Source organism: Pteronotus mesoamericanus, unplaced genomic scaffold, assembly GCF_021234165.1.
Source record: "Pteronotus mesoamericanus isolate MK-2021 breed Mesoamerican mustached bat unplaced genomic scaffold, CSHL_Meso_final contig_50, whole genome shotgun sequence".
In the NCBI taxonomy this organism is placed as follows: Eukaryota; Metazoa; Chordata; class Mammalia; order Chiroptera; family Mormoopidae; genus Pteronotus; species Pteronotus mesoamericanus.
In genome coordinates, this window is record NW_026555186.1 from 21813025 (window position 1) to 21827365 (window position 14341).

A 14341-nucleotide genomic window follows, 5' to 3' on the forward strand; every position below is an offset into this window, starting at 1 on the left:
CAACATAGAATTTAATGGTTGGCACTTACACTCTGTCTCAGGCTGCTGGGTTCATATTCCAGTTCTACAACTTCTTAGCAAGGTGATCTTGTGCAGGCAGGTTATCTATTAACTGGCATCTCAACTTATTATTCTGATAAGGATGTATTGAAGAAGAGAAGTGAGTCAGAGGCTTGGGACAAGTTTACAGAGGCCAGGCTGTGCTGCTTGGATCAGCTGTAGATGTCAGATACTTGCTTGCAAAGGCAGCTGAGAAGAACTCGTGGGAGCCATGAGCCTCGGCGTGTCTTCAGGCTGAGTTGCCCTCTGTCCCACTAATTTTCCACCCCACAGCCTCTTGGTACAGCAGGACCCTGTATCCTGGGCCATCAGACTCACTCGAAAACTGAATGGTCTGTAGCAGTTTTTTTTTCTTTATAACATTCACAACTGTGTTTTTATTATTTTTTATATTATAGATTTTTTTAGTTTATCCATACTGAATGCCAATGCTATTCTTTTTTTTTTTTTTTCTTTTCTTATCTATAGCCTCTTGAAATAAATCTCATTCTTGGCTTTTGGGAAAATTAGCCCTGATTTTTTTTCTCTACCTGCTCTTTTTGGTGATTTTTAAACTCATTTTTCTCTCTCCCTTCATCTGTTATGTTTTCTACAAACTTATTTTAGTCTTTTAAAAATACTGTACTGGTCTAGCCACAGCCATCAGATAAGCCAAAATGGGCATTTACAAGTACATCCAGGAGCTATGGAGGAAGAAGCAGTCAGATGTCATGCGCTCCCTTCTCAGGCTGCGCTGCTGGCAGTACTGCCAGCTCTCGGCGCTCCACAAGACGACCTGCCTCACCTGCCCTAAGGCTCACAGGCCAAGCCAGGATATGTCATATATCAGATTGATGTGCACCGTGAACACCCAGTTCCTAAGGGTGCCCCCTATGACCTGTCCAACATGGTACTAACCAGCTAAGTTTGCTTGGAGCCTTCAGGCTGTCACCCAGGAGTGAACTGGGTGCCACTGTGGGGCTCTGAGGGTCCTGAGTTCTGACTGGGTTGGTGAAGATTCTATGTACAAATTCTTTGAGGTTATCCTCATCGATCTATTCCATAAGACTATCCAAAGAGATCCTGATACCCAGTGGATGAGCAAACCAGTCCACAAGTACAGAGAGATGTGAGGGCTGCAAGAGTTGTGGCCTTGGAAATGGCCACGGTTCTACCACACTACTGGTGGTTCTCACTGTGCAGCTTGAAGAAGGCACAATATTCTCCAGCTCCACCGTTACTGCTAATAGAAATAACATTTGTAAAATCCTTACCTAAAAAACAATTTAGAATGGTAAAGAAAAAATTTTACTGAGCAATCCTAGCCTGCATCGAAGCATCTCACTTTCCTCCCAGAACAATATGAGCTTCAGCACCCATTCTAGTTTCTCCACCAACTACCAGATTCTGGCCTCCATGCAGTTGCCCAGCCACCGGATCCACCAGGCAGCAACACAGCCAGCATCTATGCAGACATCGCGTGCTCTGGCTCCCGGATCTCCGTGCCCCACTCCACAGCATCTGGGTCAGCTGAGTATCCCAGGACCTGGCTTCAGGGATGGCCAGAGGCAGCCATAGGGGGCGTCCAGAGCAAGAAACAGGCTATGAAATGCCTGAATAATCTTCTGGCCATCTACCTGGAGAAAGTGAGGAGACCGGAGGCTGATAATCAGAGACTGGAGAGCAAAATCCAGGAACATGTGGAAGAGGAGAGACCTCAGGTCAGAGGCTCTGTGCATTATTTCAAAAACATCCAGGACATGAGGGCTCAGATCTTTGCAAGTTCTGAGAACAATGCCCGCATCATTCTGCACATCGACAATGCTTGTCTTGCTGCTGATGACTTCAGAGTCAAGTATGAGACAGAGCTAGCCATGTGCCAGTCTGTGGATAGTGACATCAATGTGCTCTGAAAGGTCGCGGATGACACAAATATCACATGTCTGCAGCTGGAGACAGATCAAAGATCTTAAGGAGGAGCTGCTCTTTATGAAGAACCATGAGGAGGAAGTAAATGGTCCACAAAACCAGATTGCCAACGCTGGGTTGACCACGGAGTTGGATGCCCCCAATCTCAGGACCTCAGCAAGGTCACGGCAGACATCCAGGTCCAGTATGACCAGCTGGCTTGGAAGATTCAAGAGAAGTTAGCCAACAAGTACTGGTCTCAGCAGACTGAGGAGAGCACTGCATTGATCATGTTCCAGACCACTGAGATGTGAGAGGCTAAGAAGACACGCACAGAACTGAGACTCTTAGTTTAGTCTTTGGAGATTGACTTGGACTGGAGGAAAATTTTAAGGCCAGCCTGAGGGAGGTGGGGACACACTATGCCATGCAGATGGAACAGTTCAACAGGGTCCTGCTGCACTTGGAGTCAAAGCTGGCCCAGACCCAGGCAGAGGGGCAGCGCCCGGCCTAAGAGTAGGAGGCCTGAAGCTGGAGGCTGAGATCATCACCTACTACAACTTGCTGAAAGAAGGGGAGGACTTCGACCTTGGTGACACCCTGTACAACAGCAACTCCATGCACTTCATCCAAAAGACCAACACCCACAGGATTTGGATGGCAAAGTGGTCAAGACTCCAAAGTTCCGAGGCATTAAGGCAGCAGAAGAGGAATGCCTCTTGGGGTACAGGAGGCCAATAATAAGTTCAGAGATCATTGAACATAAAAATTTCTTTTTACCTCATTTCCTAGTTTTAAGTCTTACATTAGTTTTTTAAAGAAATTATTTTTTTAAAGATTCTATTTATTTATTTTCAGAGAGGGGGAAGTGAGGGAGAAAGAGAAGGAGAGAGACATTGATGAGGGGGAGAAACATCAGTTGATTGCCTCTCATATGCCCCGACCTGGGGACCTGGCCCACAACCCAGGCATGTGCCCTGATCAGGAATCAAACCTTTCAGTTCACAGCCTGCGCTCAAGCCACTGAGACACACCAGCAACAGCAAGAAATTATTTAAGCCTACTTTTTTCTCTTTCTTTTCTTCTTCTACCTGATTACATATTTTTTTCTCGACTACTTGTCCTTATAACAGTTGGTAGGAAGCAAGTCCAAGGAAGTGTGAAGAGTAGACAGACTTCACGTCACAAACAGAGACAGGAGAGAAGTGTTCTTCTGTGCCCTCTCTCACTTCGGCACATGCCTCCTTGAATCCTTCACAAGATTCTCCAGCCCCAACAGAACCTTAGTCCATGAGGCTGGGGGAATTTTGGAGTTAATTCCTTTCAGGGCCTTAAACTCATTACAGAACTTCTGATTTGTTATAATAATTTGCTATGGTCTCACCCTATTCAGCCCTTATTTGAGGATCCTAAAATCTTAAAATACCTTGTTTTCAAAGTACGTAATCTTTGGAATTTGGGAAACTGTGGTAAATATCTGGAAGCCTGGTGGTCTGGCCTAGGGGAATATGCCCAAAGAGGGGTTCATCAGTGTGTGCCCAGACCTGATTCTTTTGAGGTGGTGCTGTGGACTTCTCCGCAGATACTCACGGACAGGGGCACCGGAAAAGCTCTGTGTCTAGTTTCTGGGACCATTAAAAGTCAGTTTAATTCCAATTTATTTGTCATCAAATTAGTTCATTTCCCTTCCTGTCAAGCACAGAAGTACCTGTGTTTCTTTTGCTCATTGAGAGAACTAAAAGGACTTACCATCCTAGCTATTATTAAATAACAGCAAAAGCTGGCTAGAGTTTCAGTTTTCCTGGTTTTTAAGTAGGATTGCTCCCCACCTGATTTTTATTGCCTCTTTGTGCTTCTTTTTTGTGAACTGCTGGTTTACGTCTTTTGTAAATACTTCTATTAGAAAACAAACTGATGGTCGACACAGGGGAGGGAGTTAGTGGGGCTGGTGAAAAAGATGAAGGGATTAAGATACACAAATGGGTAGTTACACAATAGTCAGGAGGATACAAAGTACTGCAGAGGGACCATAGTCAATAATATTTCAATAACTATGTAGGGTGCCAGATGAGTACTTGAAATATCGGGGCATCACTTTGTAAATTATATGACTATCTAATCACTATGCCGTACACCTGAAACTAATATGAATAATATTGAATGTCAAAAAAAATACTTCTATTGGATTATTTTCTTCTAGATTTACAAGCTCTTTATATATTATTGATATTAGCTATTATTTCTTACACATTTTTCTCTTAAACTGTCATTTGTCTTGTTTGTGGCATCTTTCGCAAACAGAAGTTTTAAAAATTTTAGTTTTGTCAAACATTTCTTTGGTGGTTTCTGGTTGTTCATTGTTTGGATTATTATGTGGCAGCAATGTGGCATAGTTGAACTTATACTGAACTGGAGAGGAACTCAGTTCTAATTATGCTTCTGCCACTAACCAGTAATGTGACTTTGGCAAATCTTCAAACCTGAGTTCCCTCACCTGTAAAACATAGCTAGGTTAGAAACCAGATGACTTCTAAGATCTCTTCCTGATTATCCAACCACTACTGAAAATTCTCAGATTCCAGAGTTTTGAAAGCTTATTTTCTTTAAGTAGGCCAAACAGTCTCCCTGAAATTAACACTCTTAATCTGCCTGGCAATGTTTTCATAGTGTAAAATGTAGCCAGTGTCTCAGTTATCAAAACTTTTGGAAGTTCTAGCATCTGAATTAATGACTTGAATTTTTATATAAAACGTGATAAGTTTATACCTGCTTCTTCTTACAGGCTTTATAGAGAAGAAACTCTGCATTTAATATGTAATCTAAAGTATGCATACTATAGATCCACTGTGTCAATGGACATGGAATATGGCTTACAATATTTTATTAATGATCATGAAGAGTATTACTAATGTAATGTAAGAGAAAAAAAGACATTTTGTATTTATTTAGTGTTTCTAGTATGCTTCCATGTACATCATCTCATTTGGTGCCCATGATAACCCTATGAGGCAGATAAGATAGGGCTTATCATTCCATATCATAGATCATGAACTATTGCACAGAGAAACTAAATGACTTGTTTGAAGTCACCAGTTAGTAAGTAGTAATGCCATTGCCACAACTTTTCTGAAAGATGATAATATTGATGAGAAAAAAATTTATTGGCTAGGTTTCATTACTTCAGAAGACAAAATAGAAATATCAGTTATTTATGAGGTAGGGTGGCCAGAAATCAGGTAAATGAAATAAAAATCAAGACCGAAAAAGAAAAAATATGTTGAAAATTGTAAAATAAATATTTGAAAACTATTTCTTCTCTACATATTTATTTCTGCATAAGGAAGTACAAACCCTTTGGAAGGAAAGTGACATTTCTATTTATAGTTTGGTATGCTGTATAGTAGGAGATATGAAAAAATACTACATAAAGTCTTATATAAGAAAACAAACATCCTCAGAGGAGTTTCCAGAGGTAGAAGGAAGAGAAACTTAGTATCCATTTTAGAGAAAAACTGGAAAAATAAAAAGAAAACTAAAATACTGAATGAGAGATCTGATGGCTGACATTAATTTAATGGCATAGAAACATAGGGATTAGACCAGGGAAAATAGAGGAAGAAGAAACATTAAAAATATCCTATTATTCAGATTAGCATTTTTGAAGGAAACTTGCAGTCAATTCCCAGAAAATAAATTTCTTTCTAATGGAGGAAAGTATGAGTATGAAAGTATATCCAGAATTATTTTAGAAAATCCAATTGAGAAATATCATTTTCCAAATACTGATTAAACCAGATTTAGGTAAGATTTATCCAGTTTTCTGATTATGATATGACCATCATAAACAATGATTTACTCATAGTTTGAAACTGGAATGACATGCTGCTTAACTAAAAAAAGTTTTTATGAAACAGCATTTTAGAGCACAACCTGTAGCCTCTTACTATACCTCAAATTATGCTTGATACCTATGTATTGGCTATTTTCATGGCACATTTGATACTAACAAGTTTTTTGAAAACAAAATACTATAGGAAGAAGTAAATTGTTAAGTGTCAGTTTTAGTAAGTAAGAAAAGGCAGTTTTATAACTCAAAGAAAGGTAATATTCTTAAGTGAATGCCTGCATTGAAGGGAATTAAGCACAGTATTTAAACTTTTCTGTTGTTGAGCTAATACTGTTATGATTTAGAAAAAAAGTATATATATTGCCATATAATTGAAATAGATTATGATTCATACCAGGAAAAATTCGAGATGGGTGGTGCATCAGAAGGTAATAAAGTTGGAAATTATTGTGGTGACTATTTGCTGCAATTGGCCCAGGATATCCTGGTTTTACATTTGCTGTCCCTGTGTAATTATTATTAATGTCTATTAATTAACTCTTAAAAGTGTTCTGGCTGAGATGATACACTATGTGACAGAATAATGGTATATGTTGTCAGTGCATTTTAAAGTGCACTACTACTAATAGCTAACACTTTGGAGTCTGCCAAGCATTGTGCTAAGCACTTTATTAGCATTGCCCCATGCAGTTCTCTCAATAATCTGTGAGGCTGTTAATATTATAGTCCCCATTCAAGAGAGGAGGAAACTCAAGTTCATGTTTATAGATGTTCAGGAACTTAACCAAGGTCACTCAGTAGCCAAGGTCCAAAATCAAGCAGTCTTGTTTTAGAGGTCACACAAATGATCATCACGAATTATTTATTTTCTCCACACTTAAAAAAAATTGTAAGACATCTGAAAAAAATTTAATTATGATAGGCAACAAAATGTATATGGCAGAAAAGGAGATTATCGAACATATATTAGGGGAAAAACAACTTCAAAACTTTTCATAAAGCTTTTCACAAATAGAGGTAGAATTCCCTGTGATTCATAAAATATGTCTGAAAGACAGAAATGTACTATGGGAGAGTTTATTCCATTCCCAGAGTATTATAAAATCCTTAATTTTGATTGTACGTGCAATGTACTGCCTCTTTTGAGCCCAATCATCCCTTTTCCACACACTTGTCACCCTAACCTCCTGAACTTTCTATCAAGGGGCTAAGATGGAAGTGAAAATAGGAGAGTCAATTCCTGTGAAAAATACAGATACATGTTATAATGTGTTTTGATCTGATCTAATGCTTCTATACTGTTTTTGCTTTTAAAAATTTAATCTTCGTTGTATTTTTTCCATGATCATTAGTCCTCTTATACTGCCCGCCCCCTCTAGACTTTTTTTGAATCTAAGTCTAATCTAGCCAGAATATTAACTTTCCCCAAACATTACTGTAATAAAAACTGGTTTTAGGTAACCAGTTCTTTACTTGGTGTTGAGAAAGAGAGAAAAGAAGAATGATCATTCTAAACTTTTCCTCTGCTAACTTCACATTGCTTCTACCCAGCTCCATGACTGACATGGGGAAATGACAGGACCCTTTTTAAAAGAGTGGATATGCTCTCTGCTGAGAAATGTTTTATTTTGTTTTGTTTTGTTTTCCCTGATGGATGCCCTGTGCATTCCCTGGAATGGGTAAGGCCTTGAGGCTTTCCTTCAGATATGTGGCTTATCTCTGGTAGACAGTAATTCCTCTTCTGCACCCAGCCATTGGAAAGGGGAATCCCAAAGAAAGAATTCCCTGCCTTTCACAGAGCATCACAATGGGGAAGATCAAGCTATACTATCATCAAATATTAGCTTACTCTCTAAGGTGGTCCTGGAGTTCAGTTTCTTATTACAGAACAACAGCCAGCCTTGTTTAAGGTGGGGGTTTATTTCTCCCTTTAATCATAGCTGAAATTTTTAAGTCCATCTTAGTTTAACTGTGGGAGGATTTTCAAAGAAAACTAATCTGTAAAGCACAGAACAGGAATGGCTTGTGAAAAAGAACAAGTGGAAGATTTGGCTATATCCGTATATGCTGTACCTATGAGTTACAACCAAGAAGTCAGTGATGAATAACAGATGAATCATTACTTCTGATTATTGAATACCCTGATCATATAGTTGTTACGTGGCCATTTTGCATAAGCACAGAAGCAGAATTCCTGCCAAAGATATTTTACAAAGGGATTTTAAAAGAAATATTTGTCAAATAGGTTAATTGGTAAGTGTACCCTATCTTCCATCCTTTTAAAGCCAGTGTTTTGGGGCTCTTTCTTACACTTAAGTATCAAATGGGGCGCACCTTATTGTCTACAGATCTGTACTCTCCATATATCGCCCCCAAAGTTAAACTACCTTTTCCTTTATTACCTACTCAGTATTAGCATACGATAGCTCTATATTCCCTCCCATCAAAAGCTGCTTTGGGAAACAATCTGATGAATTAGGTATAAATGACTAATAAGGCTTAAAATTACCTTTCCCAGGATTATGGCTTTGTGCTAGAGAAATATACTGAAAGGGATTAAACTCTAGCGGCAAAATATCTGGTGAGTTGGAGGAGGGGCTTTGGTTATGGGGCTTTTCTAGCTTGATAAACCAGATTGATCCCCGCACATGAGTTTAGGACAGGCTAGGACCAGGGATTGCATAGGGATTGGTCCTAGCATAGGGATTGGTCTGCTCCTATTTATTTATGTTTGGGGTGGGGGGAGGCGAGAGTTACGTTTTCTTGAACCTATGATGCCACATTTAAAGGGGCCCTGAATCAATCCGAGGCTAAATACAATATCGAATTCCAGAATTTAGCGGGAGTTGGTTGCGATGCTTTCGTGCAGTGACTTTACAGTTCAGAGCTCTACCACTGAGTCTGGTCAGACTCAAATCAGTTGCTGAAAGTGGAGTAGGAAGTCTTTCTTGTGCTGAATAAAAATACAATATGCTAACTTTGGAATTTATACAATGCCTAAGATCATATTCACATAGATAACTAGCATGGTATTACTAGTCTCATTTCCCAGCTTCTAGTTTAATGCTCTTACTTCCAGTTCTGCACTGACTAAGCCCGAACACTTCGGTACTAACTGCGAACCTTTAACTTCTGCTCTATGAGAAGGAACTACCTGTGCGAACTCCAGCAGTTCTGAAGGTAGTTAAAATGTTCCCACCCCTAACAATGTCTTGAATATCTTTGGAGCTGTTTCAAGTATTTGTCAGTAGCGTACAACATTTTGGTAAATAAATCTGATGGACTTGAATTCCTTCCTTTGGAAGTCATCTGTAGGGCATACATCTCTTTATTCAAACTTGGTAATAATAATTATTATCTCTGGAACACAGACGGAAGAACTGAAACAGTGACTTCAGGGACTCACGGAGTAATTACCATCACTGTACACGGTTAAGTACAGCAGAAACTGGGGGCGGGGAATGGTTTGTTCCGTATCTAGTACGTTCCTCCTCCGGGTAAAACAAGGCCGTCTTCTGTGTTAACATATTTAAAGCAGTGACTGCAAAAACTGTGCAGTGTTATGGTTGAGGCGTTTTCTACCATATGTGTTGACAGAAAGCTTAAGAGTCTTTCTCGGCAATAAACGCAAACCCTGCCAGAGTGAAATATTAGGGCCAGCGCAATTCAACGACTGCACCACCAAAACCACTGGCGGTGGAAGCCTGCGTCGCATTCGGAGCGTATTCAACGTTTCCTCTAACAAAGGCACTATCTCGAGACAATTTCGCGGGCACTTTTCTCCCTCCCATCGACAGCTTTGTCTCCCGGCCGGGGTGAGGCTGAGACTTGGAGGACCCCAGCGGCGTTGCTGGGCGAGCAAGCTAAGGGCAAGGGCCGGCGTGGGAAGCAACTCCGAGCTGCCGCTGCGGTTTCCTGCACACTGAGTGTGCCACTAGAGGAAGTTGGAGTGCTGCAGCTCAGATACCTGCAGCCTAAAATTCTGGGCAGGACTTGAACCCTAAGCACCGATTACAGTCGCACAAAGAAACTCCAGTGGCCGGGCCGGCGGAGGCCTGCGGGCTTCCCGTTTCCCGGGCTGGGCGCCGGGCAGCCGAGATCATTAGCATCCCCCAGCTTGGACGGCTAGGCAGCGGCAGGAAGGCCTCCCCCGGCCCGGGTAAGAGGGGGCCTAACACGCCACGCCTCCCACGCGAAGCCCGGACCACTGCCTGCTCTCCCCCCCCGCGCTTCCCCAGCTCCAGAGACCCCCCGGCCCCCTGCCGCCGACGTCGACCTGCACCGCCCCCGCGCGCGGTGACTGGCTCGCGCCGGCCTCCCGCCCGGCTGTTGGCGGTTGGGGCGAAGCCAGCAGGAGGCCGCCCCGCCCCCGCCGCGGAGCCGCCGCGCGCAGCCTCTTCCCCCCGCCCCCAGGCCGCCGGGGCTGTGGCGCTGTTGCCGCGGCGGCCTGTGAGGCTTTAACTCCCCTCCGCCCTAGACCCCTTCCTCCTCCTTTCTCTGTCTCCCTCCCTCTCCTCTCCTCCCCACCCCTCCCCTCCCCTCGCAGTCTCTCGCTCGAGTGAATGTGGCGCGGCAGCGCGGGACGCAGCCTCGGTCCCTGTCGCGGCCCCGCGAGCTCCTGAGACGCAGACGCTGCCCGCCCCCACCCCTTGCGCTTCCCAGGGGAGCCTCCGCAGCCGGGAAAGAAGAAGGAGGGACGGCGGCGGGAAACCGGGAGAGGGAGGAGAAGAGGGTTCGAGGGCAAGTAGGGAAGGCAGGGAGGGACGGATCGAAGGACGGACGGCCCGGGAAGGGGGCCGTCATCGGCCTGCTCGGCCTCGGTTCCGACCCCGGGCGTCGGCGCGGGTGAAGGGCGCGGCAGGAGCTATCGAGACAATAACCCCGCCACCCGGCTCTGGGGACGGCGTGGAGAAAGAGGTGGCGGCCTAGCGCAGCCGAGGTTCTCTCAGCGCCCCGGCCGCATCCGTGCCCCCGCCGGCCGGGTCCCGCCGCCGTCGGGAGTGCGGTGCGGGGCGGGCCGGTCCGGTCGCCCGGGGCCCGAGGCTCTGCTCTGCGCCGACGCCCCCCTCCCCGCCCCCTCCTGGCGCGCGGAGCTGGTTTTCCGGGTTCCTCTGGACAGAGCTGGATCCTGCTTCTCGCCAAGGCCGGAAGTGAGTTTCGCACGGTAATTCCGGGCGGTGTCACGAGTGAAAAGTTTTTTTTTCTTCCCCCGCGGAGATCCTAGTTGGGGCTGGGATCTCCTGCAAAACTCGAGACTTGAAAACCAGCCCGCCTCCCAGCCCCCACCAAAGCAGAATACTCTCCCTACCGCGGGAGGCCACTCCACATCCGCTCTCACCGGAGAGAAATTCGGCTGGAGCCCAAGTGACTCATGAAGGGGAGGAAATCATGTCTGGCGAAGCCTTGAAAAAGCTACCCTGAGACACAGTCCTACCGAAAGGTAATTGTCACGAAAAGTCACAAAGCTCCTGGACCAGGAAAGAGAGACTAATGTTTCTCACTTTTCCTCAAGCTGTCCTAAATTTTCCTTTGGTTTTGTCGAGCTGGACAGTGTTTCAGGTGCTGAACAGGAGAACTGATCCCCCCCAACCCCCACCACCATCTGGACTGGTTATTTTAGAAGAGGTCGTAAGAATGCGGTGGGACGAAAACTTTTAAGCAATAGGAAGAAAGAGTGCCTTTGTTCAGCACTAGGTCCAGAAGTTTTAGTTTCCCGGAACTTATACAATGTATATATTTTTTATTTATTAAGTTGCTGAACGTGGCAACTTTTGCTTTGGAAGAAAGTTAGGTGACTGCAGCGAGAGATTTACTGTTGAGATGGCTGCCACATTTATTTATGCTGTTACTGGTTATTTGGCTTTTGCGTTTAATTGTACATAGAGATTGTTTAGTCCGACCCTTATAAGTATATTTCTTTGGATTTTATAAACAACAGAAGAAGCTGCTATTTTTAATCGTTTTTCTAGATGGGTAATGCATTTCTTCAGTGACTTGTTCCTTTCAGACATTTATTATATTAATTGAAGGCACTGTCTGTTAAATTTTTCTTGTTAACTGACTTCGGAAGAAGAAGGAATAAGTGTTATGGATACAGTGAGTTATAATAAAAAAAATGAACAGCTGTGAGTTTGGTTTGATAGGACTTCTGTGCAATTGAGAACAGAACACAGGAAGAGGAGTAAAACGCTTAAAACGATTTTCATGGGAATCGCATTGATTGTGATAAACAACTGTGCTTTTTGAATAGTACAGTATTTACATTTTTGTGTTAGCCCTAATGTGGCCCGCTCAGCCTAAGTAAGTGATAGGTACCGACTGTGGGGGCAGGAATTAGTTAAGCATGGAAGACATTCCACCAGAGTTACAAACACTTCTGAACCAATCGGCAGTCTTTATAGATCAGACTAGTTTTGTTCCCAGCAAACACAAATGTTTCTCCAATGATGTCTTTTAAACTTCGGTTTTCCCCAATATTTTGAGGTAAAGGGAAGTAAAGGATAATACCGTGCTTTTGAATAATTATTAAATAAATGTGGTATTCTGCCAATAGGTATATCTAAAGTATAAATTGTTTGGTTTGTCCATGCTACCCCTCAAAAAAATTGTTGGCTTAAGTTTAAGAAAAAAGGTAGATTTTGAAGAGTATGATCAAATTATTTCACAACTCGTTCTTTGTTATTTTATTAAATACATTTCAAAATGGAGTTCTTTTAATTATTTATTAGTATATATTGTTTTGATTTTTCCCCAGAGCTTACTCTTGAGATTTTTTTTTTAATTTTTAAGTTGTTGATAAGATTTGTGAACTGTTCAGAAATTCCTGTTAAGTCAAAGTAGCTTTATCAAGGAATTTAAGTGCATCACTGATGTATTTTATGATTTTGGAATGTATCATTAGGCAGCAAAAGAGGTTATTCTTGGGCATTTGAAAGAGCTGAACAAAATAAATGGCATTGAACCTCAGTTTCCTTATATGGCTTATACTTGGCCTCAAAGCAACAAAGCCTTAATAGAGCAAGTCTTTTATAGAGAATTATCACTTTATGAAGATGTTTCTTTGCATTAGTACATTTTACATATAAAAATATTGTCGCATTAAAAAATAATCACTTAAATCCCTGTTTTTAGATCTTGTTCTTGATTTTTTTCTTGAGGAGCAATGTGTTTTGAGGCAGAAACACATTTTTAAAAGCAAGGTATTCACCTTTGCAGTTGCCATTAATCCCCCTCCCCCTTCACAAAATTTACTTTGTGGATTACTTAGACTTTTGTTAGTTTAGCTTTCAATTAACTTAATGAATATTAGGCCTTATGCTATTGTCACACTATAAATATTTTCAAAGCCTTGTTTAAATGTGACAATGATTTGAAAAGAGGTTTTAAAAAGGTGATAATCAGTTAAATATTTTTATTGCATGTTTTCTTAACAGTGATAACTGTATATATTTTAAATAATATCATTCATAAATCTCTAAATTTCAGTTACTTTAGAGATATTGGTACTGAGCTCTTGGTAGTAAACAATACCAAACTTTAATAAACACACTTAACCTTTTCAGAAAATCAGGTGCATATTTAGGCATTGATTTTAAATAATTGCTTATAAAAAAATAAATAATTGCTTATAGATAACATGATTTAGAGTTTAAGCTGCTTTTGGTTTAGAAATACAGATTATGGCAATGTTTACAGAGTATTTGGGATAATTCGTAGTGGTGTTGGATGGCAAAGTACTTTCTTTCTGGTAATTGCTACTTCTCTAGATTTTTAAAATCATGCTTTGTTGCTTACATTTTTATTTACGCTCTTACCCATCCATTTCTGTTGCATGCTTTGTTTTTTTCCTGGGAACACCAGAAAAAATCCTAAAGGTGTCTTTCTCTTTTGCTTTTCTAATAACATACATTGTAGCCCTGTTTGGTTGTTCACAATAGGTTATAACGTTTTTAAATACATATTGTTTGCTCATGCATAGAAAATGTATACATGAACTATCCTCTATAATATCTACTTTTGAATATAATAACTACTTTTGAATATTTGATTTATTCAACATTATTTGTTTTTTGTTTTTTTCTTGGTGCCTGCCATCACTGACTCTTGAACCATACTACACCCATGTTTCAGATTTACCTTTTAGCATTCTCTTCTATCTTATGTTTCCTAACAGTAAGAAAGAAATCTAGCTGTTATTCAGCTTTCTTTTCTAATTTCTTTAGCTTCCTGTTTTTAGTTAGCTTCATTTATTTCCCCAATTTTTTCTATGTTCAGCTGATATTTCTTAATTATATTTTGCCCTTCCCCTCTTTTCTAAACTTTATTAGCCCGCGCTTGTTACCTAAAAATACCCCCCAAAAACCCAAAATAAACCCTGTTCCAAACATGAGTAGATAAAAGTTATTTGATCAGCTCCATGTAATTCTGAATATCCCTTTTGCATTTCAACTCACTTTACATGCCAGTATTTTAATCTGATATTTATGTTTTGTTTTTATTTGTACTTTGTTTCCTCAGTACTTTTTTTTTTTTTCTTTAATAACTCCC

General features: G+C 41.5%; 1 protein-coding gene and 2 pseudogenes across 6 annotated transcripts in view; all 3 read left to right on the plus strand.

Moving 5' to 3' along the window:
* Window positions 1-716: 716 nt before the first annotated feature.
* LOC129074734 (60S ribosomal protein L15-like) lies at window positions 717-1286 on the plus strand (annotated as a pseudogene).
* Window positions 1287-1401: 115 nt separating this feature from the next.
* Window positions 1402-10643, plus strand: LOC129074735 (keratin, type I cytoskeletal 18-like; annotated as a pseudogene).
* The window catches only part of ERBIN (erbb2 interacting protein), a 125308-nt gene continuing 121161 nt past the window's right edge, over window positions 10195-14341 (plus strand). For all 6 annotated transcript variants that reach the window (XM_054578427.1, XM_054578429.1, XM_054578432.1 and 3 more), the window contains exon 1: window positions 10195-11234. The gene's annotated coding sequence lies outside the window, so the exon portion shown is untranslated. The remainder of the gene's footprint in view (window positions 11235-14341) is intronic.